Consider the following 22,560-nt stretch of genomic DNA (forward strand, 5'->3'; position numbering starts at 1 on the left):
TCTCCACAGCTTTGAGGGTAGCTCATACAGTATCCTTCCTCTTTGACCTTAAAACTGTGATACCTAACCCCAGAAGATTGTGGGGCTGTGTCAAGGAAGAAATAGTGTTTCAACACTTACCAAAAAGAGGGCGTGGGGCGCCTGGGTGGCTCAGTCAGTTAAGCGTCTGACTTCGGCTCAGGTCATGATCTTGCAGTTTGTGAGTTCGGGTCACGCATCGGGCTCTGTGCTGACAGCTCAGAGCCTGGAGCCTGCTTCAGACTCTGTGTTTCCCTCTCTCTCTGCCCTTCCCCTGCTCGTGCTCTGTCTCTCTCTGCTTCTCAAAAATAAATGAACAGTTAAAAAAAAATTTTTTTTAAGGAGCGGGTAAGGAGTGGGAAGGTGTTCTGGAAGATTATTGCAGGAAAGGCTCAAATTTGTCCACACCTACCTATATCTACACTCTTGGCATTGACTCTTCTTCTACATTGACGCTGAGCTTCATCATGTGACTTGCTTTGGACAGTGAAACAACAGCAAATATCATACAAGCAAAGAATTGAAAAGTGCTTATATGGGTTTGGCTTCTCTTTCGGCCCTTCAGAACCCTGCAATTACCATGTGTGAACCAGTCTGGCTAGCCTACTGGATGATGGAAGTCAGGGCACCAGTGTCCCCATCGCTCCAGCTGATCGTGGGGTCTCCTAGCTGACTGACAGCAGACCTGATGCATGAGTGAGGCTAGCTAAAACCAACAGAACTGCTTGAGTAAGCCCAGACCAAATTGCTGTGCCCAGACCCACAGAAACTTGAGCTGAATAAATGGTTATTTTTTTAAAGCCACTATGTTCTGGGTTGGTTTGTTGCACAGCAATATATAACTGAGACAGAAGTTGGTATGTAGATGTTAGATGCTGCCTAAAAAAAAACCCCTAAAACTCCTGAGACAGAATGTTGTATCTTTAGTGTGCTCTTAGCTGCTTACGATAAGATAAAAAGCATGTAGCAAGGCAGAAAAAGAATCAATGTCTGGCAAACATTTCAGTTCCACACTGTTGTTTCCAAAAGGTCATGCGCGAGAAGGAACAGAGAACGGTGGAGGAGAGTGGAGAGAAGGAGAAACCTGATCTGCGTCATGCTTCTTGGCTGGAGAGGAGATGAGTCCTGGACCCCAAGCCAGAATGGTAACATGTCCCCAGGCACAAGATCTTAGAAGCCATCACACAAATGGCCAAGTCCCCTGCCCCAAATGTAACTCACAAAAGGCATAGGTCTTCTGGATGATGGATGGTGGACCCTTTGTGGACCAGTGATTGAGAAGTAGGTGGTCCTACAAACCTCTTGCCCCTAAACCATGGCGTGGGCTGATGGTCCAGGGATTAGGACCCAATCTGCAGAACTAGGGAGGGGGCTAGGGAATCCAGAAAAAGGTCAGGCTAAGCTTTCCCACCACTTGTGTGGAGTGAGAGCTCTACATCCTAACAGCATTATAAAGAATAATTATGAATTATGAATTATAATTATAAACATTATGCTTTTGGACTTACTTTGGGGTAGTTACATTACAACACACTCCTTTGCTCTCAATGATGGCCATGGGAGTCAAGCTTTAAAAGTTCAACTCCTTGCGACTGGAGGAAATATTTAAATTATTTATGGGTTATATTAATATTATATAATTATTATGTAATATTGACTGTTTCATTATTATTATCATGACTTCTGCGGTGCTAAGTGCTTTACATAAGTTACTTTATTTAATCTTCCTACAACTGTATGAAGTGGGTATTACTACTCCATTTTATAGATGAGAGAATTAAGGCTTAGGGGAACTAAGTATTTAGTTCCCAGACTTCTAAGTCTGTTTAACCCATTCCCCTATGTTGCAAATTTATCTTTAGAAGCAGCAATCATGGCTACACAGATGTCAAGAAAGTTACAGTTAGGAGGGATTCAGAGATGACCAAAGCCAGCCTCCTCATCAGAATGATGTGGACGCTGAGGGTTAGAGGGGTCAGGGCTCACACCAGGACCATGGCTCCTGACTTCTGACCACTCTTCTCTACACAGAGGGTTCTCACTTTCCTCCCTGACGGTGCTGACCTTACAGTGTGCAAGCACCGTGGAGCAAAAGGGTGATATGCGTTGTCTCATTTCATCCTGATGACAACACTGGGAGATATTTTAAATATGACAAAACTGGTTTCAAAAAGTTATTGTCTTGCCCAAGGTCCTGGATGCTGAATGGCAGAGTCAGCATTTGAAAGTAACACTCTATTAGGGAAGCCTGTTTTTTTAACTCCTACTCTGCCTGCCTGGGGAGTGGCAATCATCCCAGGGAATGAATTCGCAAGGGAAGATTTTCTATTAGTTGGGGCCCCAGGAGCTTTCTCACATGCCTACAGTAGCCCCCACCTCTCCAGGCCCCACCTCAGGGGCCTGCCTAAGGCCCTCCTGCTCACTTGTGTGCAAAAAGCTCTTCTCCAGCTTGTGTCTCCAGGGGACTGCTAAGTGTTCTGCTTGCCCAGGCCCATGCCAAGAGCATCTAACTGCCAGGGACCACTGCCTGCTATCCTCAATGGGAAACAAAGCACTTGGAGGGGGGAGGGGAGAACCAGCACGCAAGGGGGAGGAGGGGGATAGGGGTCATGATCTATTCATTCCTCTGGCCAAAAGGCCAAGGCACCTCCAGGGGCAGAGGTTTTCTGCAAGGGGAAGAAATGGTGCTGGGACCCTTTAAGTGACCCAGGGTTAGAGTGGGGGGCAAGATAAAGAGTTACTTTGTTTCACTTAGAAGATGTCGGTCAATGCCCAAATAGAAGGGGCAGGTCCTAAGGAAGCCTGCTGCAATGGTTAATTTTATATGTCAACTTGAAGGGATGAAAGGGTGCCCAGATAGCTAGTAAGACATTATTTCTGAGTGTCTGTGAGGGTGTTTCTGAAAGAGATTAGCATTTTAATGAGTAGACTGTGTAAAAAGCTTGCCCTCACCAATGTGGGTGGGCATCATCCAATCTGTTGAGGGCCTGAATAGAACAAAGAAAATGGAGGATGGGCACTTTGCTTTTTGCTTGAGCTGAGACACGCAGCTTTTCCTGACCTCCTAGCCATTGGACTCTGACCGGGACTTAAGCCATTAGCCACCCCAGCTCTCAGGCCTTCAGACCCATACTGAATTACACCACTGGCTTTCCTGGTTCTCCGCCTTGCAGACAGCAGATCATAAGACTTCTTCACCTCTACAACCACTGACCTGCAATCATTCTCCATAGATAGATATAGATATAGATATAGATATAGATATAGATCTCCATCTCTCCATATATCCTATTGGGTTTGTTCTTCTGGAGAACCCTGACTAATAATACATCTACCTTCGAGTAGAGCAGGATCAAGCATGTGTCTGAATATAAAGATGCAATCCCTAAGTCCCTCATGTTCCTGATGGAAGAACCTTGACAAATTATCTCCTCCAAGATTCTAAATGTACCACAGAGAAGCCGAGATCCTGCATAGGGCAGGTATTTCCACATTTCCTTTTTGCTTAAGAGGTACTTAGAGATGACAAGGTGTCTTTACCATCAGGGTTTAGACAATTAACTTACCAGGCATAGCAGCATTATTTGCTAATAGTCAAAAACTGGAATCAACTCAAAAGTCCAGCATTAGTAGAAAAAATAAGTGTATGAGTAGGATGAATAAATGTGGTATATCCACAATATATGTGGAATAGTTTACAGCGAAGAAAAAGAACAAAGTGCTACTATAGGCCATGGATTGAATGAATCTCCCAATGTCAAAGTTAAAAAGCCAGACACAAAAGAGTATATACTGCATAATTCCCATAGTGTAAAGTTCAAAATTAGTCAGGCTAACCTATGGTGACAGAAGTCAGAATAGCGGGGACATGAGTAATGACTGCAAGACTTCGGGGGTTCTGGGAAATGTATTTTGATGTGGTGGTATGGTTGCATGAGCAAAATTTTGTGACGATTTGATTTGTACACTAAGTATCTGTGCACTTTTCTATATGCATGTTACACATTATACTTAAATTAAAACATAAAAGCAAATAGTGAATATTCCTTGAGTGTGTGCATGTGAAATCATGTGTAGGTGCTTCCAGAAACTCTAAAAGGCCCACCACAAGATATCAAGAGAGAGAAAATCTTGAGACAAAAATTGGAGTGATTTTTTTTTACTTTTTTCATACTTTTCTGTATTGTTTGCAACTGTATTTATTATGAGCATGCACTATTTTTATAATCAGAAAAAATGGCTATTTTTATTTGAGGAATGAGAGAATTAAGGCAACATAAGAGCAAATAATCCTTAAGAACAAAGGAGGAAGGCTCCAAGTAAAGTATAGTGCTATATCATGGACACTCTGTAATTACCTGTAGAATAGATGTTTGACCCCATAAGGTTGTTTCATTAAACCAGGAAATTGAGATCCAGTGAGTACAAGTAAGAATTGAAACCTCATCTCCAATTATGGAAGAAAAGGTTAGTCTTCATGAAGGGATGTGTCCCTGGGGGGCACCCAGAGCCCAGGAATCTCTGTCCTAGTCTGGCCAGCTCTCTCTCACCATGAGAGGGGGGCTAGGGACTTCCTGGGATGATAGCCTGACCCAGGTGCCCGGGCTGGGCTGCCAACACCAAAATCTTCAGAGGAATCATCACACTCGTGATTGTTTTCAAAGAGACTGCTGCGTGCCTGGCACTGTGTAGGTATTTAAGTAGGTAATCTAAATTTACTCTTCTCAATCGTCATGTAAAAGAAATCTTGATGGCTGCATTTTGCAGATGAGGAAGCAAGGTTCATCCAAGGTCCCACAGCTGGTCTGGCAAAATGAGGTGGAGGCTGGGACAGAGGTCCTGCCGTAAGGGCTTTAGAGGCACTGCCTATGACTCAGCATGGATCCAAATACAACCATGGATTTGTTTCCTGCCAAGCCCCAAGCCTGGGCAAGCACACCAAGTGCCTGACCTGCCTTTCTAGAGATCCTCATGCTCAAGTACCTGCCCTAGGTCCCAATGCCAACATCTCAAAGAGCCTCAGTGGTTGGGCCTGCAGGAAGAGAAGGCTTGGTTTGGTGGAAGAGAATGGACAGGTCCCTTTCAGAACAGATACAGAAGTCAAGAGCACGTTCTCTCATTGTTATGATGGAAGGCTTCCTGGAGAAGGTGTCCAAATGAGGATGCCTAGAAAAAGCAGCTTATACTGTTATACATCCTTCCAAAATGGAAGCTGGGAGCACAAAGGATGCTGCCGGCTATCCCTCAGGAGCTACCCGCCCTGCCTTTCACATTAAATTTCTAACTTGGAAAGAGGACCCCGGATTCATCTGGAAGTTTTGAGCTGAGAGACACTCTGGGCTTTGAGTCTATCAGTTTTTAAACTGTGTCTTCTAAAACACTGGTATATCAGAACAGCCTCTGGAGCCACAGAGAACCGATCGAGGTAATGCTCCTTCCCACCCCGACTTCCAAGAACACTCTCACCTCTCAATTATTAGATTTTATTTTATTTTATTAGATCAAACAGTGGGTCTTGGGGCACGTGGGTGGCTCAGTCGGTTGAGCATCTGACTTCAGCTCAGATCATGATCTCGTGGTTTGTGAGTTCGAACCCCACATTGGGCTCGCTGCTGTCAGCACAGAGCCCACTTCAGATCTTCTGTCCCCCTCTCTCTCTGCCCTTCCTCCTCCTCCTCCTCCTCCTCCTCCTCCTCCTCCTCTTCCTCCTCCTCCTCCTTCTCTCTCTCTCAAAACAAAAACAAAACAAAACAAAACAAAAAAATGGATCTCAACCAGGAGCAATTTTGTACCCCTCCCCATTGCAGGAAACATTTGGCAATGTCTAACGACATTTTTTATTATTAAAACTTGGGGAGTGCTACTGGCATCCAGTGAGTAGGGGCCAAGGATGCTACTGACCACTCTACTTAGAACAGACTTCCACAATTATCCACCCCCATAGTCAATAGCGCTGAGGTTAAGAAACCCTGGGATAAACCATATGATACGCTTGACATTTTTGACTTACAAAAGCAGTGATTTCACATGATTCATATTGGCTTTCTATAGCTTTCATTAAAAGAGGGTTCTAAAGTAGTCTTAAACATTGCCAACGATTAAATCCAAATCTCTGTTGCAAGACAGTCAGAATGTAGCGCAGAGAGAATAAGGGGATTTCCCAAGGTCACACAGCAAACAAGCATGGATCCAGACCTGAACACGGGCCCCCTTCACCTCTGTTAACCCTTCCTGTTACCACAGAAGCCTGGCCTCCACTGCAGGACAACCACAGGAAATGCTTCTTCCCTATTTGCTGCTCTAATGCTCTGCCCCAGGAGAAGTTGTTTCTGAGAGGGCTGCTTCCCACCAAAAACTTGGAGTGACATTCATCCAGAACTCAAAAGAAAATCTGTTTGCCTAAGAAAAAAGAAGAGGGGAACAAAAGAACCTTATCCCCAAACAGCCATGCAAAGTGAGGCCAGCTGCAGGGAATTAAGTGAGATTAATACCCGCTCACGTTGATGAAGAGAGAAGAGGCATATGAGAAGCACATTGAGAATGACAAGGCTTTCCTATCAAGGAATAATAGCTTTGCTTCAGATGGACAGGGAACCTTTCACTCCGAAAGAATGAGCTCGGTGCCATCCCATAATAAGGCCTGTGCAGGGGCCTGCAGGAGTGCAGGGGAACTTGTCCTCCAGGAAAAATGCAATTGTGATGCCACAGCCTCTTCCAGAGGCTGAGGACACACAGCCTGTCGAAGGGCTCTGCTTTCCAGAGCTGGGAAGAATCTGGGAGATGGTCTGCGTGAAGCAGATTTGGGATGAGGAACAAGAGTCAAGCTTTCCCTCACCCTGCAACCAAAAGCTGGGGAGCCCTGTGGCATTTTGCGTGCCAACTTAACCTGCACATCCTCGTTTTAGTACTTTGACACTTAAACCCCATCCACCCACTGCCATGCCCAAGTTTTGTTCACTTTTCTAAAAAGTGCATCCAGGAAGCACTCATCTCATCTCACATCCCCATTGGATGATAGGGAAACTGAGGCACAAAGAGGGGAGAGGTTTGCCTGAGTCAGGAGAAGAGCTTCTCACCTCACCCCTACCCAAGCTAGGGTCCTTTCTCAGACAGAAAAGGAAAAAAAGCCAGCAGGCAGATACCTGTGGGCATCCTATTCAGTTTTTTTTGGTCATAGTTGTAAAAAAAAAAAGAGAGAGAGCTACCCTATAAAGTTAAAATAAACCCCTACAAACACAAAATATCCTAAGCTACCCACCACAGAGTTTGGGAAGCAGATTCCCCATCCTTAGTGAGGAATCCTTCCCCTTACAAAATGCGTTGAGCCTCAGGTATAGCCTCTCCAGATTTCCTATTTATCACGGCCTCAATTATTTCCCCTGGTGCACTGAGTGCCCACAACAAAAACTGGAATCACTTACCAAGACCTGAATTCCCTCATCTTCCTTCTGATGGTTTCCATGGCAAACACTTTCACCTTCCATTTTATATATAGAATTTAGGCCAACCCAAGGGCTCTTGAAAATGGTTTTTCTGACCCCACTAGTGTTGACCCTCTTTCCCTCTTATAAGTCAGTGGATTTTATTTTAATTTTAAGGTTTATAATTAAATTGTAGCTGTTCCAGGACTGTCTGTCAGCACGTGGCTTCAGCAGCCAGCCGCAGCCCAAATTCCTCATCCTTGTTCCTTTCAACACAGAATCATAGAAGCCTTGGCAAGGACTGTCATGAGGAACAGAAGAGTTTACTCTCACATGAAGCCCTTCCCCTTTGATCTTGGCCTTTCTGATTGTGCCTTTGGCTGCTAAACACTGCTTTGATCCTTTGCCTGCCAGAAGCCACCAAAGATTTTCCACATCCTCTGCTCCATTTAGAATGAAACAGAAACTTTGCCACCTGGCAGGTCAGGACAGCCAGTGGTAGGGAATGAGAAACATGAACATCTACTTTGTAACAGTGACTGGACATTTGGGGAGGCTCTGATCAATGGGGCCTGGAATGGACAGTAGAAATTTTCTTACATGCTGCCTTATGTCCAGTTTGGTTAAGCAGGAGGGCTGTCCTCCACCCTCAGGCAGAAAGAGATGGCACAACTTCTTCACTGACCATTAGGACTGACCTCCTAGAAACCTGCCCACAGAAGACACGGACTGGCCTCCTAGAGACCTGCTCAATAGAAGACACGAAGCACATGAAAGAAGAGATCACTTTGGTTTCTTCTCTCAGTCCTGACCAACATTCTGTGAAATCATTGTCTATTCAAACATTCCCAAGAAGATAGTCACAATATATAGGGTTATCAGAGGCATCATCCACAGCTGTCAGAGTCCTTAGCCCAGTGCCTTTGAAGGGGACTCAAAGGATACAAAAGAGTAGTCCCCACCAGATACAACCTCATGCCCCTGCATTTATAATAAAACATGGAGAGTATCATCCAAATTTCCATCTCCACCTGTTACTTCAAATGCCACCATTGGTCATTTCTTCTTTACAACACAAATACCTTGGGGGAGAATGAGTGGTGGTGAAGCTCAAGGCCCCCAGATGAGGGGGATGAGTTTTTCAGACAAGAAGAATCCAGGTCAATATAGAAGTAGTGAAAGAAGGGAATTGAGAGAGGAAGCATGAAATAAAGATATAAGAAAGAGGAGGTAATAAAGAATAACTGCTTCTTTCACAATTCTGACAAAAGGTCAGCCTGGGGAAGGTCATTTTACTCCTTCTACTCATCAGTCTTAATTGAGACTCCTTTGGATATAGATCCCTAAGCTGGACCTGTTTTAAAGGTTTGCGGGGAGGGGGAGAGAGAGAGAGAGAGAGAGAGAGAGAGAGAGAGAGAGAGAGAGAGAGAGAGAGAATAAAGGTATGAAGAGAAGTTGCAGACCTGCTGTACTCCCAGACCTGAAATAAGCAAAAAGTTCAACTATTGAAGCCTAAGAGGGGCAATGAACTCTGGGAGGCCAAAGCCAGGCTCTCAGAGCTATATCTGAGCTAGGGAAAGGTATTCTTCCTGCCTAGGGCTATGTCCCATTCTAAGCCATTTGACTGAAATAGGGCTGGATAGGCATAGAAACCCTGGCAACATGGACTTATCTAAGTGATTTGCTGGCTCAGTCACTTAGTTTGTAATATTCATATAGAATAAGACACCTACACACATAACTGATTATATAAGGCCTGAATCTAAAGGCCAAGAGAGCTGAATGGAAGCAACATACACACACACATGCACACACACACACACACACACACACACACACACACACACACAGAGCAGACAGTGATGAGCACAGAGAGAAAAAAAGAAAACAAAAACTCTCACCAACAAATGTGAACTCACAAAACAATATCATGAAAAGATAGGCAAGAAACAAGAGAATTTATACTAGCAGAGGAAGGAAAAAGGAGAAAACAAAGAAAACATTAACAAACAAAAGGAAGTAAAAGAAGAAAAAAGGAAAGCAGGTGAGGTAAATACAAGATTGCGAAAATAAAACCAAATATAATGGTAATCACAATAGATGTAAATGGCTTAAACTCACTTATTAAAAGTCAGAGGTCATTAAAAAATGTTAGTGACATACATGTTTGCATATGTAATACAATGGAATGTTCAGCCATGAGAAAGAAGGATATCTTGCCATTTGCAATAACATGGATGGACCTTGAGACATTATGCTAAGTGAGATAAGTCAGACAGAAAAAGACAAGTACTGTATGATATCACTTATTTTGGCATCTAAAAAGTCAAACCCATAAAAGGCATAGAGCAAAATGGTGGTTGCCTAGGGGATTGGGGGGTTGGATGATAAGACTGATGTTGTTTAAGGGTACAAACTTGCAGTGAGTAATAAATAAGCCATAGAGATCTAATTCCTTATATAATGAATTAGATAATAATATTGTACTACAATCATCAAACTTGCTAAGAGACTAAAACTTAATTATCTCAACCATTAAAAAAGAAAGACAATTATGTAACATGATAAAGGTGCTAAATATTGCTACAATGACAATCATATTACAATACATAAATGTATCAAATTAACACACTGTACACCTTACATTTACCCATTATATGTCAAATATATCCAATTAAAAAAAGTTGGAAGTCACCAGATTGCACTTAGCTTACAAAAGATATACCTGAAACAAAATAAGAAAAGTGTTGAAAATGAAAAGATAGAGAAGGTATTTCACAATAGTGAAATCAGACAAAATGGAATTTAAGTTGAAAAACATGAATAAGGATAAGGATGGGAACTCTATGATTTAAAAAAAAATCCACTAAGATTTTAATGCAATCAAAAACTTGTAGGCACCCACTAACAAGCTTCAAAATATATAAAGCATAACCTGACAACCCCCCCCCCCAAATAAGGGAGAAAACAATGATTTAACTGACAGAAAAATATGAGGAAGTTGAAAAAATCTATACTCATAGTGAGATGATTTGAACAACACAGTATTTGCTAAATAAGGGAACCCGATTATACTTGGTCACCCCAGAAAGAAACCTATCATGGCTTAAACTGAGGAATAGGAGGCTTCTGGATTTTAGTTACCCTGTGGAGATGAAGGGTTTGATCATGAGATGAGTCCAGCCCAACTCACTATGATTTCATTGGAATTTGGAGTCAAAGTACAAGTTAATAATGAAATGTGTCTGTGCTTGTGCTTTTTCTCTGTAACTCTCTTACTAGACCTGGCCACGGATGATCACCCGGATAATGGAACATCTGAACTGAGTTGCAGTGAGTCAGCCAGTTATTGATGGCAGAGGAGGAAGAGAATTTATGAGCTTCATAGAAAATATCAGAAGGCCAGGGGAAAACACATCATAAAGCACCAACTGTACATTAACTTTGAGATTCTGGGCCTCCATTCCTCGGTTTCTCAGGGTAAAATCACTACCACCATCCCCACTACCAGTTATCGAGTGATTACGCAGGCACTGTGTAAGTTACATATATGCCTCTATTAATCTTCACAAAACCCATTTCAAGTAGGAGCTTTTACAACTATCCTCATTATACAGAAAAGGAGCTGAGGTTCAGAAAAATTCAGTGATTAGCCTATAGTGACACAGCTAATAAGTGACAGAATTGGGATTGAACCCAGGTTTGTTTGACTAAAGGACACTGTTTTCTTTCTTTTTTTTGGCCAATGAACTGAAAACACTCACCTGACACATAATAATAACCGATCACTCATCCTTCAAATCTCAGGTCAGCTGTCCCTTTGCCCCCAGGCAGAAGTCAGCACTCATGTTCCTAGTTCATGCCTTTCCATAGATCACTCTAGAAGACAGTAAGCACCACAAGAGTGGCAAGTTGTCTTTCCTGCCCCGGATCCTCAACTCTTAGCACTATGTCTGACCCAAAGAGAGTAATCAGGACATTTTATTCAACTGAATTGAACGATTGGCAAAAAGAAGCCAAATTCTACCACACACAAGCACCATCCATGCAAACAGAGCCACTTGGCCACTTGAATGTTAAGTTTTAAAACCTTATTTTGCAAAACAGGTTGCTAGATGAGCCAGTGACCCAGGGAAAGCTCTTTCTCCTTTAGCTTCAGAGTGCTGCCCTGGACATCCATAGTGCCCCCAGACCCACCTTCCAGGCCTCATCATACAGGCAACTTCCTCTGCAGAAATATCATGGATGGTTCTGAAGGTGTTGTCAAGGGAGGGGAGTTTTGTGGTTGGGGTCTGCTAATTCCCTGTTTTCCTTGTCTCCAGAATACTATAGCACCCCACAAAAGATCTATAAATTTTATTTATTTTTCAAACCTTTTTTAAGTTTATTAATTTAGTTTGAGAGAGACAGAGACAGTATGAGTGAGGGAGGGGCAGAGAGAGAGGGAGAGAGAACCCCAAGCAGGCTCTGTGCTGAGTGAAGAGCCCGATATGGGCCTCGAATCTATGAAACTGTGATATCATCACCTGGGCCGAAATCAAGAGTCATACACTTAACCAACTAAGCCCCCTGGTGCCCCTATAAATTTTATTTTAAACATGATTCTTCCTCCCATGCCCAGATCAAGCCCCTATTTCTCCAGGACAGCTTCTCTACACGGGTTACTCTGGGCTCTGCAAGTTCTGGAATGTAGATAGGGTTGGAACTTAATGTTTAGCTGCTGACACAAAGCCCTACCTCCAATAAAGTACAAAGAATGAAATTACTAACTAAGAAGTGAGAGAAAAAGAAAGTTTTTAATTATTAATTGCCCAGAAAATCTCCTGATGCTTCAAACATGCTATCTCATTTAATCATTGCAACATGTACCCAGGAAGTATTAGTGATTCCATGTTACCTGTGAGAACACTGAAACCCAGAGAAGGCAAGCCCCTTGTGAAGTTCACAGAGAGATACAGTGACTGACAGGATTTGAATCCAAGTATGTCTGCCTCTAGGGGCCTGGAATCTCAAATAATATGGGCAGTATGTTTTACAAACTCGGCTGCAGATGGTCAGTGCTGGTGGCCCTCTGAGTATCACATACTCCATGGGCACCAGAAAGATGCTTAAGCTTAAACAAGAAAGATTCTTACTGAGATCCCCTGTTTCCTGGCAAGAGCATTTGAGGAGAGGGATGTTGATTGATGCGGGTTGTAATAATACTTATTTGTCTGCAATTACTCCTTGAATCCCAGCCAAAATGGGCCACACTGAGCTGCAGCTGTACAAGATGTCTGGATTCTCCCACACAGCAAAGAGTCGGGAACAGGGTGGTCAGGAAAGGAGCTGAGTGGGGGCAGAAAGACATCTCCATTCAACGAATATTTATTGCAGCCTTGCTCTACACCAGACCTGGGTGGGGAAGGGAGAGGGAAAGCATGAACTTGAACAAAAATGCAGCTTCTTTATATATCAATTAATTGTTTACTTACAAAGTGCAAAAATTAAAAAAAAAAAAAAGAGTGTTTTTTTCCTTTGTGGGAAATAACAAGCACACGAACAAAACCCAGCAACGTGATGTGACTGACACAATAATCAGGGTGTGCTGGGGGAGCTTAAAGAAAGTTGCTCCCCAGGAGGTAGGGAAGACTTTCTAGAAGAGGTGACTTTTAAGCTAGGTCTTGCCGGCTAGGGTTTGCATGGTTGTCCATCAGGTGAATGAGAAGCTGAGAAGTGGGGAGGCAGTCCAGGCATGGCGGGCAGCCTGCAGAAAGGCTGGGGGCACGAATGTGCGCCATATGCAATAAGTTCTGGCATCTGATACATCCGCCGTCCTGTCACATGCTGGTGTACAGACCTTAGGCCGGTTCTTTTCTTTGTGCCTCAGTTGCCTCTTGTGAGATGGGGAGAAAAAATAGTTCCTACCCATTGGGTTGCCACAAAGATTAAATGCTATTATATGTGTAATGCTTAAAAGAGTTCCTGGCACATACAGATCCTCAACAAAAGCTAGTTAATTTTAATTTTGTTATTAACATGATGATGATGATGATGATGATGATGGTGATGATGATGATGACGATGGAAGACAGTAATGAAAAATGAGGTGAGATCCAAGTTATTGACAGCTTCAAATGCTATGTATGGGAAAGAATGGACAATTCCATTCTCCAGCTCCAGAATGACACTGCAGCAGACAGAAGAGTTTTAGACTCAGCACAGTGATTCCACGCCTATTACTTTCAGGTGAGCCCCACCCCCCCACAGCCTTGGTGAAGGTATTGCTCTGAGACATGGCAAGGCCAGCTCACTCACTGCAGGGATTCTTGGAGCAGGGTGGAGAGACATGAGCTCAACCTGGCAGGAGGAGACCCCCCCTGCCATCCAGCGCCTGTCACTGTCCCTCATGTGCATGCTGTGTGGGACTTGCGAGGACATCTCCAGGCCTCCTGGGATTTGAGGCACATCGTAATCCACCAGGGACAGTCCGTATCTCTTCTTTATGCCCCACTCACTGGGCTTCTCCATCCGCACTCACTCCCCAAAGCTCCTGGGACGTGAATATGGATACTCCCAGCCCATGAAGTGTTGACCGAATGGCCTCCTGTCTGGCCTGGGCATTGGGTGACCGTCCCCTCCCTTCCCTTCCCTGCCTGGTTCCTTGCCAATCTTCCCCCTCCCTCAGCACCCTGCATTCACCCGCGGAATTAGCTTAACTCTCCTGCTCCATTCCTACTCCTTCAGAGCAGGGGGCCTCTGCTGTGTTCACTGCTCCCCCTAAACACTCCAGCTTCTTGTTCCTGCCCAAATCCTCTGGGTCAGCATCCCATGAACATTTCTTGTTCATAGTGCCCTCTCTATTATAGTCCGCGCTGATCTTTCCTTTCTTTTTTTAAAAAAATAATTTATTTTTGAGAGAGAGAGACAGACAGACAGACAGAACCAGTGGGGGAGGGGCAGAGAGAGATGGGGACAGAGGATCTGAAGCAGGCTCCGTGCCGACAGCAGAGAGCCCGATGTGGGGCTCACAAACCGTGAGATCATGACCTGAGCCGAAGTCAGACGCTTAACCCACTGAGCCACCCAGGTGTCCCCGATCTTTCCTTTCTTGCTTCTGGTATATTCAGATGGGCCCCAAGCCCCGCAGTTTAGTCCATCTTATGTCTTGTATTGGCCATAAGTACCCTGGCCTGTGGCTCTTACTCTCCAGAGACAGGGTGCTTCACGGAGCCTCCTATGTCCCCATCTTCCCTGGGCACAGGGAATTAGTACCAGCTACAGAGAGACCCTCCTTTTGCCCTCAGTTCTAAAGGCTGCACCCCTTCTTTTCTCCCCATTCCACACATATTTCCCAAAGAGAACAAAGAAAGCTGCTCTTATTTTCTCAAAGAGAATAAAATGCCAGGAAAATCTAGAATGGGGTGGAAATGCCCCATGTTTACAGACATGAGTTGGTGGTGGCATTGGCAACAAGCAGGCAAGGGTGAGTTTGAGTTACCTGCATTTGGATCAAGGCCGTACAGTCCACTCGCCTAAGAGACGCTGCCCTCTGCTCTTTCTCCCAGCCTTGGGGATGACTGGGGCTCTGGGAGCCTGGGTGGACTGCCTCATTCTTTCCTATTTGTCCCCAATCCATGGGGTAGGGGGGGAGGGCTGGACTCTTCTCTACACCCCCTTTCCCACAGAGAATGGGGGTGACATGGGCTTGCTAATTTTAACCCACTCCTTGCAGTCATCGTCAAATCCAACCCATGCTTAGAGGTTAAAATAAAACCTGAAGTAAAGCAGGACTGACTGCAGTCAGACACCAGGAAGAACTCCCAGCTAACAGGCACCAAGCAGCCCACTCCTTAAACGCACAGTGCAGCTTAACCCAGCGTCCACTGGTGGAGACCACACGGCGGTGCTGTGAGCCAGGTACCTGCTTGCCCCATACCTCACGGAAGAGCTACCCAGGGCTCAGCCAGGGTGCCCTCCACCCCAGCCGACAGTGCTCAGCTTCAGTTCACCTCCGCCAAGAAGACTCCTGTGACTGTGCTGGTCTATACTCATCTGCCCTTCTCTGAGGACCTACGTCATTTTCTCCCCAAATCCCAGCGGTGCCATGTGACGCACGCTCCGTTGAGATACTTGTGCTCCTTAGCATTAACCTTGCTTTCCCGACCGTGACGTAACCTCCACGAATGTCGCATGGAGTCTAGGAGCTTAGAGGGATTACATAAAACTGAGACTTCCTAATATGCATAGCATTTGGAAATTGAATTGGCTAGGGTAAAAGTCGAGCTGCAAAAAAACAATCCTCACTACGTGGCCTGAAGAACACAGAAGTTTATTTCTCTTTCAGCTGCTGCTCTCTTGCTGTGCCACATCCGCTCAGATCCCCTTATCATCGCCATGCCCACCAGCCTGGCTTCTGATGGCAAAGGGCTGCCCTCGGGCTGGAGGCGTTCACTCTGCCCACGGGCACACCGGAGACTGGAAGAGTGGTCCAGGGATCAAGGGGGTGGGGGGCAACATGGCCCAGTTCCTTCACCCTCGGCTATCTCTGAAGCTCCTGGCCTACTCTGTTTTGCAGAGCTCCCCCAGGGAATTAAGCTCTTGTCACCTGCTGAGGTGGCTGGCCTTTATTGGCTACCTTCTCTTCCTTTTGTCGCCTCCCCACTCACCTGCCAGTGCTCTTGCCCTCCCCCAAGCAAACAAACCACACGTGCTCAGTCCTCTTCTTAGAACAGCGACCCAGGGTCCTTTCGTCTTGTTGCTCTCCTTGCTCCCCTACCCCAAGCAGATCGTCCTGCCCCGCAGGGTCAAAGTGGTGTCACGGGCCTATCCATGCCCTGGATTCCAGAAAGGAAAGGAGAAAGGACATCCAGGGAAGCAATTTCTTCTAAGGGAGGGAGGTAGAAATTGCAGCCGTCCCTTCCTTTCACGTGTCCTTGTTGAGAACTTAGCTGCAAGGGAGGCTGGAAATGTGCCCAGCATGAAGTGTTAATATGCATGAAGGGAAATAATTGCAGCAGATGCTTTACAGGCTCTGCTGCAGAAATGGAATCTACCTGCCCATTTACCGGGCCCCAAAGTGAAGGCGTCCTGCTGCGTACCTTCCCTGCTCTGCCTTGCTGAATGCCCACAACACAAAATGAGCCCATTACTGCCGTCGTTCTCAGATTGAGACTGTACCGACAAGTTCAGCATCTCACCTAAGTCACACATGAGCTTTAAGGGGCAAAGTTGGGCTCCAAACCGACGTCTGGCTCGTGGGTTTTTCTACTCTGTGGTTCTTCTGCTTTTTATCCCTATCCGTGAATTATAATCTGGCTCAATATCCTTACTTTGAAGATAACAAAACTGGGGGACACAGAAGGGCAGAGACTCACCCCAAATCACTCAGAGAGCAAAAACCTAGGGGTCGGCCACCAGTTGGCTACTTCATCCATGAATCCTGCTCTGGGCTGATGACCTCCGAACAGCTCCTGCTGTGACTCAGACCAGTGCCTGTGGGGCTGCTGAGAAGAAGGATATGTATCCTTTGGATTCACTGAGTCCAGATCCCAGCCCTAAATCACAATAGCATCTAAATTTCTAAATAGAAAATCCACCAGTCAGGGTGGCAGTGGTGGCCCGTTGTCTCTTGTTACCTGTATAGCATCTCCCGTACTTTGCCCACAGGCCTTGAACCAGCTCCCTGGCCTCTCCCAGAAAGCAAGGAGTGCTTATTCCCTTGGGCCTGGCTGTTCGCATGCAGGAGTTAGACAGTGGAGAGGGATGGGGCCATCAGGGTCCCCAGATCCTCCATGAAGTCATCCCCTTGCTGTCGTCAGTGTCAGTTGCCTAGCAACTGCCTTTGGCAGATGGTGGCACGGAGAGCATGCCAATCTCTCCCACAGCTAAAAATACATTCCGACGACAACGGGTCTATTTTAAAAGATACAATGCGCTCCCAATGTCTCCCTTGAATGTGAAGAACCGTGCTGTGCCGGGTCTCTCTGGGGTTCTGATTTCGTCTGACAGGGCGGAAGGGAGCATTCGAGGAAAGGAACCCAAAGCCAGGCACCACGGGGTGCAGAGAAAATCATTATGGAGGAGGAGGGAGGAGAGGAAGAAGAGGAGAGATAAGAATGAGCTGGGAAGTAAATATAGTCGGCAGCACATCCTCTTATTTGGCCATATTTTTTTTATCTCCATGGGAGATCACAGAATGGCAGAAACCTAGAGCTGGAAGGGACCCAATCTCATTTCCCAGTTGGGAGAGCAGAGGCCCTGAGAGGATGAGATGAGAAGAGCTGGCACTTTGTCCTTGTTCAGGGTGCAAGGGCTAGGGTTCCAGATGTGGGCATGGCACCTTGGACCCTCTAACTCCTCCCACATCTCTATCAGCAAGTTGATCACATGACACCTCACCAGCTTAGCTCTCTGTCAACCACCATGATGGTACAAAGGAAGTAGAGATTCTACTCGTGCATGCATTTAGCCATTCATTTATTCAATAAATATTTACTAGGCACCTACTGCCACACTGCCAAGCTTTGAAGCTACAGTAGGGGATAATTACATATGGCCCCCACCTCCTGTTGCTTGTGGTCCAACAGGTGAGACGGGCACTAAACAGGTAAGCACAGGGTGCCCCATGCTACACACATTGAAGCCAGATCTGGTCGAAGCCTACTAGTGAGCTCTGCAACCAAAGGATATTAGTAGGGCGCAAGATAAAATACAGGAGGCCCAGTTAAATTTGCATGTCAGATGAACTACAATGTTTTCAAAATACAAGTATAACCCCAACATTGCCTTATCTCAGGTTCAAGTTTAACTGGACCTCTGATTTTTTTATTTGTTAAATCTGGCAACCTCACACTTAATATCATGATTGTTTGGTTTCCTCATCTATAAAATGGGGAAAGTAGTATCTACTCATAGGGGTTGTTGTGTGGATTAAACGAGAAAACTTGTATATTAATGACTGGCAGATAAATATTCTTCCTTCTTCTCTCTCATAAGACTTACCTGGGATTTTGCCCTGCCCAGCGTGTTAGTCATCCTCCCCCCAGGGTCTGGGTGAGGATAACCCTGCGAGGCCCAAAGGCTCAGTTGGGGGATGAGGGAAATCTGCAGGCTGACAACTGGGTTGCCAAAGGAACTAGGAATCAAACCAACTTTGCTTGGAGTGCTGGTCAGGGTCAACAGTTCTCCATTGCCTGGGGTGCTTGTTAAAAATATAGATGTCAGGGCTCTCTGCAAGATTTAATGAATCAGAATGTCTAGGGAAGAATGTGCCTTTTCCACAAAATCCCCAGAAACTCCCTGGACTCAAGAGTTTGAGAACCCCTGGCTTGGCACGTGGAGAGGGACTGCTGTCCATGCTGAGACGCAGTCACCAAAGCCTGCACTGACATACGGGATCCTGGCAATCCTGGGTCCTGGAACTGAAAAGGGACATTAGTGGGAAACTGGGTGAAATCTGAAGAAACATTAGTAGTTTAGTTAATGGGTATTGTACCCATGTTAATTTCTTGGTTTTGATCACTGTACCATAGTAACATAAGATGTTAACATGAGGGAAAACTCAGTGAAGGGTATATGGGAACTCTCTGTACTGTCATCACAACTCTTGTGTAAATCTCAAATTATTTCTAAATAAAAATTTTTTTTAAAAAGCTTATTTTGACTCAAAGCCTGCCTTGCACCTTTCCCCGGCACAAAGGTGCATCAGAAGGCCCAGCCCACAGGCTGGCTGGACTCTAAACCAGCATTAGTTAAGCAAATACTGGTAGCTGAGAGCCTCCCCATCCCCCACCCAAAACACCAGGTTCTGGGGAAGCATTGCTTCTCTTTCCTGCCACTCACACTGGGGCTTAAATGTCAACCTCAATGAATTACATTTTAATCTATGTTATCAACCTGGCCAAGGCCCTAATTGGATGCCAGGCACACCCGCTGAAGGGCATGCATAATTCATTAACTGGGAGGCCACTAAAGCCTTTCATCATGGGCCAGGGAAGGAGGAGGGAGAGAAGGAGAAGAGGAGAAGGAGGGAGAGAGGGGCAGGGAGGGGTATGAGTTGGAAAAGGAGGGCAAGCGGGTGGGTTGGAGGAGAGATGAGAGAAGGGACCTGGAATAATCTTCCCAGACTTTAAGTTTAAAAACTCAGTGGGCACTCTCTAAGCCTCTGCCCCAGGGCCACCTCCTCCAGAAAGCCTTCATTCTTTACCCACCCACTCCCAACCCCCTGTAGCAAGCTCAGGCCCTCCTTCTCTTACTCTCCCACAGCACAGGATGCACCTCTGTCATACATGACTAATCACAAGGTCCTATAATGTTTATTTAAACATGTGCCTCCCCCTGGACCTTGAATCCGCTCCTTTTGGGGTAATGTCTCACTCGATGACAGATCACTCCTGCCTGGCAGGCTCTGCACACAGTAAGGGTCTGTCAAATGACTGATTTTCACTCAAATTTCTAGCTCAGGCCAAACAAAGAAATGATCTTAGCGAACGAACATGTCCACTGGAGCTCCCCAGCTGTGCTACCAAACTTGCTCGTGTTCCTCAAAGCCACCATCCATTCTGCCCAACCCCTGTCATCTTCTGTCATCATCTCCCAAAGCCAAGAACCAGAGAGGGAAGCAAACACAGCGATAGTAGAACCGAAAGGGGGAGTCCCCATTTGTTTGGGCATGCCTCATGCTACACAGCTAAGCACGGAACACCCCCACCTTCCTCAGTCCTGTCCACGTGAGCTCCTGCTCCACTCAAACGGCCTTGTCCAGGTTGCTAACCAAACCCACGTGGTCAAAGCCAACAGGCACTTCTCTGCCTTCACCTTGACTGACCTGTAGCAGCATTGAGCTCCCCTACTTCCTTGATACATGACCTTCTCTTGATTCCTGATACCACACCCTTCTGTTTTTCCTCCTTCCACGTTAGCCACTTGGTGTCCACTTGCTTTGCTGAATCTCCCACATTTGTCTGACCACTGAACGGTGGGAATCCCCAAGGCTCACTCCTCAGACCTCTGCTCTTCTCTGACCACTGTTTCTACTTAACATTATTCCGTTCCGTGGCTTTAAATGCCATCAAACACTAATGGTTCCTAAACAAACACATCCATCCTTGACCTTCCCCTTAAGCTTCAAGCATAAATATCCACTTTGGTGTCTATAGCTATCTATTGCTGCGTAACAAACTACCCCCAAATGTAACAGTTTGAAAAAATAAACGTGTTATCTCAAGTTTCTGTGAGTCAGGAATCTGGATGCCACTTACCTGGGTGCTTCTGGCCGATGTTCTCAAGCTGCCAGTGGGGGCTGCAGTCTCATCAGAAGGTGTGATGCAGGAGGTTCTGCTTCCAAGTTCACTCACATGGCTGTTCCATGGGAGTCTCTCCATAAACTCACAACATGGCAGCTGCCTTGTTTCAGAGAAAGTGAGCAAGAGGAGAAGGAGGAGTACCCAAGACAGAAGCCAGGGTCTTTTTGTAACCTGATCTCAGGAGTGACATTCCATCCTCTTTGCCCAATTCTGTTTGTTGGAAGTGAGTCACTAAATCCAGCCCACCCCAAGGGGAGAAGATCACACAGGGCATGAAGAGCAGGATCATTGATGGCCATCTTAAATAGGCATCTCTAATTAAATGTGCCCATGAAAGAACTCCTAACATTTCCCACCCCAAACTTGCTCCTCTCCGTATTTTCTCTATCTTAGTAACTAGTGCACTAGCATCGGAATGGAGTGTACTATCAATTTGGATAAGCTGGAACTACATCTCCCAGAATCTCCTTAGTGCATGGTTCTGGGATAGAGTTGGCCAAAGAGGGAACCGGCACAGGATTTGGAGGAAGGAAGTGAAGCATCAGTCATTATTACTGAAAGATCGTGTAAGTCACATATACTGCTGAGCAGACAGAGGTACCTGGAGCCTTGCAGTTTGTCCATATCTCCTCTGCTTTGTGTCCAGCTTATCTTCCTAACTGCTGGCCAACAACTGACCAACTGACTCCAGGCCCACGTCCAGATGTGTGGCTGTGGCCCCGGGGAGGTGGTAGATTCCCAGAGGCAACAGCACCCCAGAGCCCTCTCCATGAGTCTCCTCATGGCCTCATCTTGCTAGCTGGATATGCTTGATTTCTTGGATGTCCCACTGCTCCAATGTATTCACCTACACAGGGGCTTCAGGACTGTTGTTGGCTCTTTCTCTGACCCTTCAATTCACCCTTCCCCTTCCAAACTTCACTGCCCCAGGATCTCCCGTTATGAGACAATGAATTCTTATAATGAATGCTTTATCCCATACTGCTGTCTCCTTTTGCTCTCAGTTGAGGTGTCACCTCCTCAGACAGGCCTTTCCCAAATTCACCACCCTGTCCATGTTCTAATTTCTCAGACCATCAGATTCTGAATGAGATCATTATTAGCCAACCTTACCACTTTACTATGTCTCATCTGCACAGTATTGTGTAATTGTGCTGCCATGGATACTTCCGCAAAAGGGCATATTTATACCTACTTTTTTGATGGGGAAATGAAAGCACAAAGAGGTGATGTGATCTTCCCGTGATCCCACAGAGTAAGCTATGAAACAGATGGTAAAAGGGGGATCAGAACCCAGAGCTGCCTGACTTCTACTCCATTCGCTTCATCACATATAACACCTCCCTGTGCCTGAAGCTGGCATTAGGAGAGCTTCTCTACATCTGGCTCAGTGTCTTTATCACTAGTACCTCACACTGGTTGTGAGCACTGAGCGTTTACTCAGTACTGTGATGTGCCTGCCCCAACAGATCTCAAGAGCCATCTCCCCTGGGGAGGATCTGGAGTAGAATCGAGGATGCTCAGGATTCTTTTGAGCCGAGGATCCATGTGTCCTCTCCAAGACTAGGTGGCAGATTTCATTCTGGACCCTGAGCAGTGCCCTGCCGGGGCCTCTTTCTACCCCACTCCTCTCTCAGCTCACAGTCTCAGGTGGGCTGGTGGCCCATCTCTCAACCTCACACAAAATCAACAACACAAGGCACCAGGCCACAGACCAAACCTGCAGCTGGGCTGTGTTTATCACAGAGGCCAGACGACTCCCAGGCAGCAGGCCTCCCCTCTTCATGGCCCTCACCCGCTTGCAGGCAACTATATCTTGTGTTCGCCTGCAGTAG

At 45.9% G+C, this 22,560-nt stretch overlaps 1 long non-coding RNA gene across 3 annotated transcripts in view; it reads right to left on the bottom strand.

The window, feature by feature from the left end:
* The window catches only part of LOC109494882, a 258,239-nt gene that overhangs the window by 14,240 nt on the left and 221,439 nt on the right, over positions 1-22,560 (bottom strand). Inside the window, exon 5 of one of the 3 annotated variants that reach the window (XR_006590114.1) lies at positions 16,796-20,825. The exons of 1 other annotated variant lie outside the window; for it this stretch is intronic. This is a non-coding gene — a long non-coding RNA (uncharacterized LOC109494882). Of the gene's footprint in view, positions 1-14,416; positions 20,826-22,560 lie in introns of those variants that run through there. One more of the 3 variants, XR_002150001.3, reaches the window with a different exon arrangement.

This window comes from Felis catus, chromosome E2 (assembly GCF_018350175.1).
Source record: "Felis catus isolate Fca126 chromosome E2, F.catus_Fca126_mat1.0, whole genome shotgun sequence".
NCBI lineage: Eukaryota > Metazoa > Chordata > Mammalia > Carnivora > Felidae > Felis > Felis catus.